Raw genomic sequence first — 10,047 nt, forward strand, 5'->3', positions numbered from 1 at the left:
GGAGGGAAGAAACTCTTTTAAGGGCATCAGAGAACCTTAGGAATGGTATAAAGTGTAACATACCTGGCCTTCATATAGTTGGGGGCCAAAGCAGTCAGTGTTACACAGACACTGTGCTAAGTGTCTACTCTATAATCTTAGAGAATTATCAAAGACTTGCATATCTATATATATATGAGACTAGGTTGAATCTAGGTACTCCTGACTCCAGAACTGATTTTCTATTTACTGTGCTACACTGCCTTACTGCAGAAATTACTTTGTACAAAAAGTCCACCCCTAGAATCACACTTAATCTATAGTAGCTTATATAACAGTCTGGTGATGCTCAGATCACCTAAAATGGAGGCAGTCATGTCAGAAACATCAGGGACCTGATTCTAGGAAACAGGAGTACCTGTGCAGGTGTGGACATTCTATTGACCTGCCTTGTAGTTGGGAGTAGTCTCTTTGTATAACCAGAATTGACTGTGTTCTCTTTTCTTCTCTGTCTCTCTCTCTCTCTCTCAATCTTTGCCTCTCACTGTCTGTTTTCTTCTGTCTCTCCCTTCCTTTCTCTCTCTCTCTCTCTCTCTCTCTCTCTCTCTCTCTCTCTCTCTCTCTCTCTCTCTCTCTCTCTCTCTCTCTCCTCCTCCTCCTCCTCCTCCTCCCCTCTCTCTCCTCCTGTTTCTCTCTTCCCCTCCCTCCCTCTTCTTTCTGTCTCTCTCCTCTCTTTCTCCCTCTGGCTTTCTCTGTCTCTTTTGTCTCTGTATATCTATCTCTCTGTCTCTGCCTTTATCTCTGTCCCTCTGTCTTTTTATCCCTGTCCTTTTCCCTGTCCCTTTGACAGAAATAAAAAGTTTGGAAAAGTAATGTTTGAAGGAAAGATGAGTTTCCTTTTGTACATGTTGAGTTTGATATGTCTCTGGATAGCCATTTTAATATCTAATTAGCAATTGATGTGGGATTGAAGCTCAGGGGAGAGGTATGGATCTATGAGTCATCAGCACAGAAGTGATAATTAAACGTATGGGGGCTAATGAGGTCACCAAAAGAGAGTGTAGAAAGAAGGGTGAGGGTGGGCTACAACAGAGTCTTGGGCAACACCCACCATTAGTTTCAATAAAGTCATGATAATAGAAGCCAGATTTCAAAGAGAAGTGTGGGAAGAAAGTGGGAGCAGGACATGTGGACTGTTTTTTCTCGTAGGCGTTTAGGTGAGGAAGGGAGGAGACAAATAAGATGAATACTTGGGATGGTGGTGTCTAGTGAAGGAATCTAGAGAGCATATGAACACCAGTGACATTCTGAGTAAAGAAAAAGGCCCTATTCAATTCAATAAGTGCTCATTGATGCCTACTGTGTTCTAAGAGCTGGTATAAAGCCGCTCTTAGAAATATAACTAATAGTTATAAAATAGTTGATCCAGTACTGTTAAATATTATTATCAATAACTGAAATGAAATCACAGGGAAAATATATAAGAAACTTATGGAACTCATGAAATAGGTAGGAAAAATTAATATGTTAGATGACAGAATTGGGATCCAAAAAGACCCAAACAGGCTATCATGATGATTTAAATCTCAGTTGAGGGACATCCCTTCAGTTTCCAATTCTTTGTCAGCACAAAAAGAGCAGCTATAAATATTTTTGTACAAACAGGTCCTTTCCATTATTTTTATCTTTGGGATACAGACCTAGTAGCAGTCTTACTGGATCAAAAGGTATCCATTGTTTTCTGGTCCTTTGGGCATAATTCCAAATTGCTCTCCGGAATGGTTGGTGCCTTCAATTATTTGAAGGGATATCATTTCGAAGAAAGATCAGGTTAGTTCTATTTGAGTCACAAAAGAACAAAATCATTGGTAATAGGTGCAAGTTAGAGAAAGACAAATTTTGGTTTTGCTTAAAGGAAAACTTCCTAACAATTATAACTGCTCAAAAGGGAGATGGCCAACTGCCAGGAGTCATTTCTCCATCACTAGCTGTATTCAAGGGTAAACTGGCTAGCTGATTACTCATCAGGAATTCTGCAGGAGGGATTGTTAATCAGGTACAGGATGGACTAGAACCCCCCAACGTCCTGTTTCACTCTGACTTCTGGGATTTCATGAGATATTATGTAAAGGAGCCATAAAGTCTCTCTAGGGACAGATGCTGAAGTAGTGGTCAAGACATTGAAGACCTGAGAGGCACAGGTGTTCAGAGAGTATTTTCATCACTTTTGCCAATAAAGGGGATTGCTCCAAAACGAGAAGAAAGCTTCCCATTGGAGGAATGACCAGACCACGGCTTTCACACTACACATGACTCTTTTATATTTCAATCTTAGTTCTCCAAAACCTCTAATTTCTTACTATACTAGACCCTACAGGGCCCTAAGTAGTCATGTGGTTCATGAGGATTATAAATGTGACTCAATAGAAACATAACTAGGAGCAAAATTGGCCTCTGACTTTCTTCCAAATGACTCAGCCTGCATTTTAGTTTGGGGAATTGACTAATCTCTAATAACTTTTGCTTTATCCTTCAATTAGGTTATGTGCCCATTTTCCACATTACCTCCCTAATATTTGACTTCTAGGAGTATATATTATTATTACTAAATTTCCCTGTCACACTAACTTTATGGATTGCCGTGAATATCCAACTTGAAACATTCCAGATGGCCCTTTACACTCTATTTCACTTTTGTCTTTGTATTCCCAGCACAGAGCATAGCCTGCACATTGTAAGTAATTAATAAGTGCTTGCTAATTGATTAGTAGACTGGCTTCATATAACTAAAAGAATTCTAGACTTTTAGAGCCAGAAAGGATCTCAAATGTTATCTAATCTAGTTCCCTCACTTTACAAATGAGGACATCCAAGTTCAAAGAAGTAGACTAACTTGCCAAGAGTTGCCAGTGGATGATGGAATAATGACTCTACCTTAGATCTTCTGCTTCCAAATGGAGATTTTCTCGGATGATTTCTACATTTCATAGAGTATATGTGATATTGCAGAAAGGTGTCATCATCAATGGGAAATTGGTCCAAATGCAAGAATATAGACTCTTCTATAGATCTATAGATTTAGAACTGGAAGAGACCTTAGAAGCCCCATTCCTCCATTTTATAGGTGAAGAAACGAAAGTTCAGAGCTGTTAAGCATCTTACTCAAAGCCATATAAATATTGATAGTCATTGTCTGAACTCAGGTCCTCTCACTCCAAACCCAACACTTTCCATTGCACAACACTGCCTCAGAAATTGTTATTAAAGATGAACAGCTATTTGGGATTGATTTATACCATATTTTACATAAGTATGTCATAGAAGATGGAATCCATAAGCGTCCACCATGCATTGATCCCTTCTTTTTTATCTATGATGAGGTAGTATGATATTGTACATAGTTTGCTGGATTTGGAGTCAGGAAAATCTAGATTAAAGTCCCGCTTGAAAGATTTACTAAAAAGTCACTTAAGGATGAGGGATCCTGCTGGCAGAAGCATGCCAGGATCTCCCTAGCATTCGTGGCTGCTCTCTGGCACAGTGAATGTTGCCCCTCCATGCCCTGTTGCATTCCCAGCGAGCACTCTTTACTACCTGTGCCAGAGGAGCCTTCGGTACCTGTGAACGGGTCCTTCCTCCTCTTCAACCTCTACCACTAGGCTCCAGGCTAGCTCTGAAGCCTAGATCCTGGTTTCTTGGTAATGGCCACCCATGCTCTGCAGTGGGTGCTGATCCTGGCCAGGTGGCACCCTTCCACCCTTCCGAGCGTGCCTCCTGCTGCTCCTCTGGCACGGCTCATATGTTTATTCCTAATGGATAGCAAAGGTCAGCGAAGTGAGGATCGTTACGATGAGGTCAAACTCCATCAAGCAGGGCAAAGGCCAGCATTTTCCCATCTTCATGAATGAGAAAGAGAACATCTTGTGGTGCACTGAAATGAAAAGGATCTTTGGCTTCTCAGTCCCTCACACAGATGTGTCCAATATGAGCTGTTTGGCCAGGCAAACTGATAAGCCGGTCATGGAATGGGCCTGTGATCTGCCCTCTCTTTGCCCTTTGAAGGAATATCATATCTGCCTGCAAAGTGAAGTGGGAGAGTGGCATCTGTAATCAAAGTAAAATCACCAAGGGCAAGAGGATGGAGAGAAGAATTGGCTCCCAAAAGAGAAAAAAAAAGACTTCTAACAAACAAACAACACACACACACACACACAGACACACACACACACACACACACACACACACACACACACACACACACACCACCACCACCACCACAGATGTGAAATCTTTCTTGCAAATTCTCCAGTCCAAGGGGTAAGACCTTGAGTTTGTATACTTTCTCTGGCATACAGCTAGGATGGCTCTCTCTGGTGCATAAGATCCTCAGTATGGAAAGGTCTGCTTGCTCCTACAAGCAAAATGGTTGGATGTCATCTGGTTTTTTATAAAACAAAACCAAGCGTCCTATCCCCTCTTTATTATTTTTATTATAAAATTAAAATGGAGAACTTCTGAATTAATTGGGGCAAAGAGCCAAATATGTACCCTAAATGTAATTCCATCATAGTCAAGTTCATTTAAATTAAATTTAAATTTTGGCACCACAAACCCTTAGCTGGTTGCATTTCACTATTTTATAGTGTGATGGCATTTTAAAAAAGAATGAAGACACTGAATTTGCCTGAAAAAGTAAGGTCACTTGCATTAGAGATATGATGAAAATTCTTATAGTGTAGCATGTGCTGTTTATGTCCTTGGGGACTGGGCAGGATAAGGAACACGAATCTTCAAGGACTGCGGTCAATCCTAGGGGGTCACATTTTTGGAAAGATATTATTAAGCTGACCTAAGTTCAGAGAAGGATGACTAAGATAGGGAAGGGCCTTGAGTTCATGACATCTGAGGACAAAGGAAAGGATCTATGGATATTTAGCATAGAGAAAATAAAAGAGGAAACACTATGTGTATTCAAGTAGTTGAAGGACTGTCATGTGGAAAAAGAATTAGACATGTTTTCCTTGGTTCCAGAGGACAGAATTAAGGACAATACCACTGCAGAGGAAAATTACATTTAGGTATAATTTAAGGAGAAACTTTGAAACAAGTAGAGATAATCCAAAGAGGAATGAGAGCAACTTTGTGGTACAGTGAATAGACTTCCAAGCCTGGAGTCAGGAAGACTCATCTTCTTGAGTTCGAATCTGGCCTCAGGCACTTACTAGTTCTATGACCCTGGACAAGTCACTTAAGCTTGTTTGCCTCGGTTTCCTCATTTGTCAAATGAGTTGGAGAAGGAAATGGCAAACCATTCTAATATCTTTGCCAAGAAAACCCTGAGAGGGATCACAAAGAGTTGGACACAACTGAAAAAGACTGAACCTCAACAACAACAGAGTAGAATGGGCTGCCTTGGGAGTCAGTGGGCTCCCCATCATTAGATGACTTCAAAGACTAGATCATCATTTTTTTGTGTATTTGATAGAAGGGGTTCATTTTCCAGGCATGTGTTGAGATTCATTGCCTTTAAGACTCCTTTAAGCACTGAAATCCTGTGATTTTGTGATTTCTTCTACCTTGACTACCAACTATATTTTCACTGTTTGTGGAGACAGAGAGTAATTATTTATAATTAATTATTTCACTACTTTATTAAATAATTAATTCTATATTATCATCCATCCATTCATTCATTTATAAGATCCTGGCTCTAGAGCTCAAAAAATCTTAGAGATAAACATATCCAACCCCTTTAATTCTACAAGAATATTTCTGAGGAAACAGGACCCAAGTACACACAGGTAATAAATGAAGGTACAAGGACACAAACTCAAGTCATCTGTCTTCCAATAAATAATACTTATGTAGCATTTATATATGAAATACATTATTATATTATTACATAATATATCATATAAGATAATATATCATATATTATATAATAAGATATGTTATAATACATATTATATTTCCTATTACATGTTATAAAACATATGATACATAGTATATTATATATTATATATGGCATTAATTATAAATTGTATATTATATTATTATATAATGTTAATACTTCTAGTAGAAATTATTAACATTTATAGAGAGCTTTACAATTTAGATAGCTTTTTCCTCAGAATAACCTTATCCCAATTCTACAGATGAAGAAATGGAACTTCCTTAAGGTTAAATAATTTGTCCAAGGTCATACAGCTAATGAGCACTGAAACCAAGGCTTTATCCCCAGTTTTCTGTCTCCAATAACTTAGACTTCCTCTCTTAATAAACTAAATTAGCCACAGTAATGTTGCTTAATTATCACTTGGGGTCCAGAAGTACCTAGGTTGGGGTTGATGATAATTAATGAAGGGAATAAGAAACACTTTTCTAAAAGTCCATGCCCATAGACCTCTGTTTTTTCCTGTGTCGACTGACCTTGTCAAGTGGCTATTCGGTATGATTCTACACTCTTCCCTTAAAGTGGTGTCTAGCTAGCCTCTGGATCCTGGTCCTTTTCTTTCCTGTCTTGTGTCAGTGATGCATATTATTCTCTGCAGATTGCCTTTTTGTGCCCGCCAGTTGGATTAGACCTTCTAACCTTTTCATGTCCTTGCTCTAGTCTATCCTCCTCATTTTTCCTTCTTCTAGTAGAGTTAAGGAATTTTAAGGTGTGTGAATATGTTTACATCACAAAGGAGTAATTGGTATCTCCATGATATTGTCCAATGTGGAAAGTTCCTACATTGTGCTGTATTGGCTGCCTCCTTTTTTTTTTCTTTTCAAGAAAAAAAATAATCCTTACCTTCCACATTAGTATCAGTTCTAAGACAGAAAAATGGCAAGGGATAGGCAGTTGGGGTCAAGTGACTTGCCTGGGACCCTCCAAATTGAAGTATGGTACTCTATCCACTGTGCTACCTAGCTGCCTTATCTTCAAATTATCCACCATCTATCTTCTTGTACATAGTTGTTTGCACGTGATGTCCTCTGTTAGTATGTAAGCTCACTGAGGGCAGGGATCACGGTTGCCTTTTGCTACATCCCCAGAGTTTAGCACAAGTTAGAGAGACATTTAATAAATGTTCCCATACCATTCCATATTTGCCTTTTGGCCCGTAAGACAATCTAAACATCTTGTTCATATCAAATAGGATAAGGGAGTCCTCTACGCTGATTTCTTCTGTTCCTCAGACCAGTGAAAGGTAAAGATAAAGGCGGTGGAGCCTGAAGAGGAGAAGATGAAGTGATTTATTTCCTGTCTTTGGACTCCTAGAGAAGAGCTTCAATGAGGTAAAACAGGAGCAGCCTCAGTTTCCTCATCTATGTCAACTGAGAAGACTTGGCTAGATCTCTGAAGGTCCTTTTGGTTCTCAAACTCTATGACTCCCCATCAGTAGGCTTTGAACTGTATTTCTAATCATAGTGATGAAATGTGCCCTGATGACTCCACTTGTGGAATAAACTAATTCAGATTTACATCATGCATTAAGACTTTCAGTGCTTCCCTCATAAACCACTGAGGCAGGTAGATAAGCATCGCCAACCCAATTTTCACAAGTATTATCATGCCCACTTTATATAGAAGGTCAGGGCAATAATCCTTACACTCCGCCATGTTGCTTCCTATATATTTACCATCTGGGTGACTAATTCTACAGGGTGGAGATGGGGGAAGAGTTTGTGGCTAGAGATTATTTGGGCACTGAATTCAAGATCTGTGTCTCATGAGCTAATTAATCGGTGAGGCAGATCAAATTGCCTCTACTAGCTAGGCTGTCTTGTGACACCTGGTTTACCTTTGTCTTTCCTCTCAAACAAACTGAGTCATTTTGGAAGACTAAAGAGCCCTTCGTGCAGCCCCTAAGGGGGTCCAGAGACACCCTATCCATCACTCAGGGCAAGGGGAACTGGCAGAGCCCTTGGATTTTTCACCAACAAATGGATCAAGGTGTCCCTGCCAAAAAACAAGACAACAGAAGGTCCTCATCGGCCTTAAGACTTCTTGGCTCCAATGAAGAAACTACATTATTCCAAGCAGGATCAGAAGAGCCCAAAAAAGTCATCTCCATTCAGTAGAAATTCATTTCTTTTATTTAGACCCTTACCTTCCATCTTGGAGTCAATAGTGTGCATTGGCTCCAAGGCAGAAGAGTAGTAAGGACTAGGCAATGGGGGTCAAGTGACTTGCCCAGAGTCACACAGCTGGGAAGTGTCTGAGGCCAGATTTGAACCTAGGACCTCCCATCTCTAGGCCTGGCTCTCAATCCACTGAGCATCCAGCTGCCCCCAGAAATTCATTTCTAATGAAAGTTCAGTGAGCACTCTGCTGTTAGGAGAGGAAGGAAAGGAAGGAATTACGAGCGCTGTCCTTAAGTTCAGGCTGCTTGGACCTGAGTACAGGTGATAATTGGATATTGAAAAACTCATGAAGGCTGTACAGAAGCAAGTAAAGGCAAACCAGATTGCCATAGGAAGAGCTCTAGGCAAGGCAAGGGGTTATTTATTTCTCCTGAATATAACAGAGATAAAAACAACTTTAAAAAGATAAGTCTGGCATTAGAAGAAACATTTGAGCAAACAAAAGTTTTAAAATTTACTTATTTGACTTCATGGAGGAAAAAAACTCTTTGGGTGATGGAATAGGTACACCGAAATCAGAAACAGAGAGTGGGTTGTGTATGGTTAATTTGGAGCATGTTTTTTAAATGAACAGATGAGTAGATCATAGAAGGGAATGCCAATGTACTGCACATGCTGAAGGAATGGAGTCATGTAAGAGGGTGACAAGAAATGAAAACACTGAGGAATCCAGATCCTGTTTTTCTGTTGATTCTAGAACTGCTTGTGCAGCGAGATGGCTCAGTGGGTAGTGCATGGGACCTGAAGTCAGGAAGATTCATCTTTCTAAATTCAAATACTTCTTAGACACTTACTAGCTCTATGACCTTGGGCAAGTCACAACTCTATGAGCCTCAGTTTCTCATCTATAAAATGAGATGGAGAAGGAAAGGACAAACTATTTCAGAATCTTTGCCAAGAAAACCCCAAATGGGGTCACAAAGAGTCAGACACAACCAAACAACAATAACAAAACTTGGACTGGGTCCATGCTTTGGGGAAATGCCTTGATTTCTACTAATGGCTGGGCCTTTTTTTTTTTTTTTAAACCCTTACCTTCCGTCTTGGAGTCAATACTGTGTATTGGCTCCAAGGCAGAAGAGTGGTAAGGGTTAGGTAATGGGGGTTAAGTGACTTGCCCAGGGTCACACAGCTGGGAAGTTTCTGAGGTCACATTTGAACCCCAGCTGCCCCTGTCTGGGTCTTTCTTAAGGGTAAGTTGATTTTTTAAATGGTACATATTAAAGGGGACCCCAAGTTTATATCAGGGCTCATACAAAAGCTGTACATCAGAGAGAAGTAGAAGAAAATCTTACTTCCTTGAGGAGCATTTGGTTCCAGCAGGTCTATCTTGAATGCTGCGCCCTGGTCCTGGCTAATGGCAGCTTTGCTCATTTTTCTCCTTAAAACAAAAACAAAAACAAAAACAAAAACAAACTATTTGGGGTCAGCTAGGTGGTTCAGTGGATCAAGAGTCAGATCCCAAGATGGGAAGTTCTGAGTTAAAGTCTAACCTCAGGCACTTTCTAGCTGTATGACCCTGGGCAAGTCACTTAACACCCTTTGTCTACCCCTTACTGCTCCTTTGCCTTGGAACCAATGTACAATATAGATTCTAAGATTGAAGGTAAGGATTTTTTTAAACAAAAAATTATTTATTGATAAATTTTTAAAGTTTTATTGATATGTTATGTTTCTTTATTTACATTTACAGGTTATACCCACTCTAGAAGAGCTCTCATAGCAAAGTAAACCAAGTAAGTAAAACTAACACTATAGTCACTTCATCTAAAAGTGCATGCATCATTCATCATCTGTAGCACCCTGCCTCATCTTTTTATTTAAGTTTTTTTTAGTTAACAGAAATCTGTTTTCTTTCCCTCTCGCCCTCTATGTCATTGGGAGGGAAAAAAACAAAAAGAGAAAAATTCTAGAAGCAAATGTGCATAATCAAGC

This window comes from Monodelphis domestica, chromosome 8 (genome assembly GCF_027887165.1).
Source record: "Monodelphis domestica isolate mMonDom1 chromosome 8, mMonDom1.pri, whole genome shotgun sequence".
NCBI lineage: Eukaryota > Metazoa > Chordata > Mammalia > Didelphimorphia > Didelphidae > Monodelphis > Monodelphis domestica.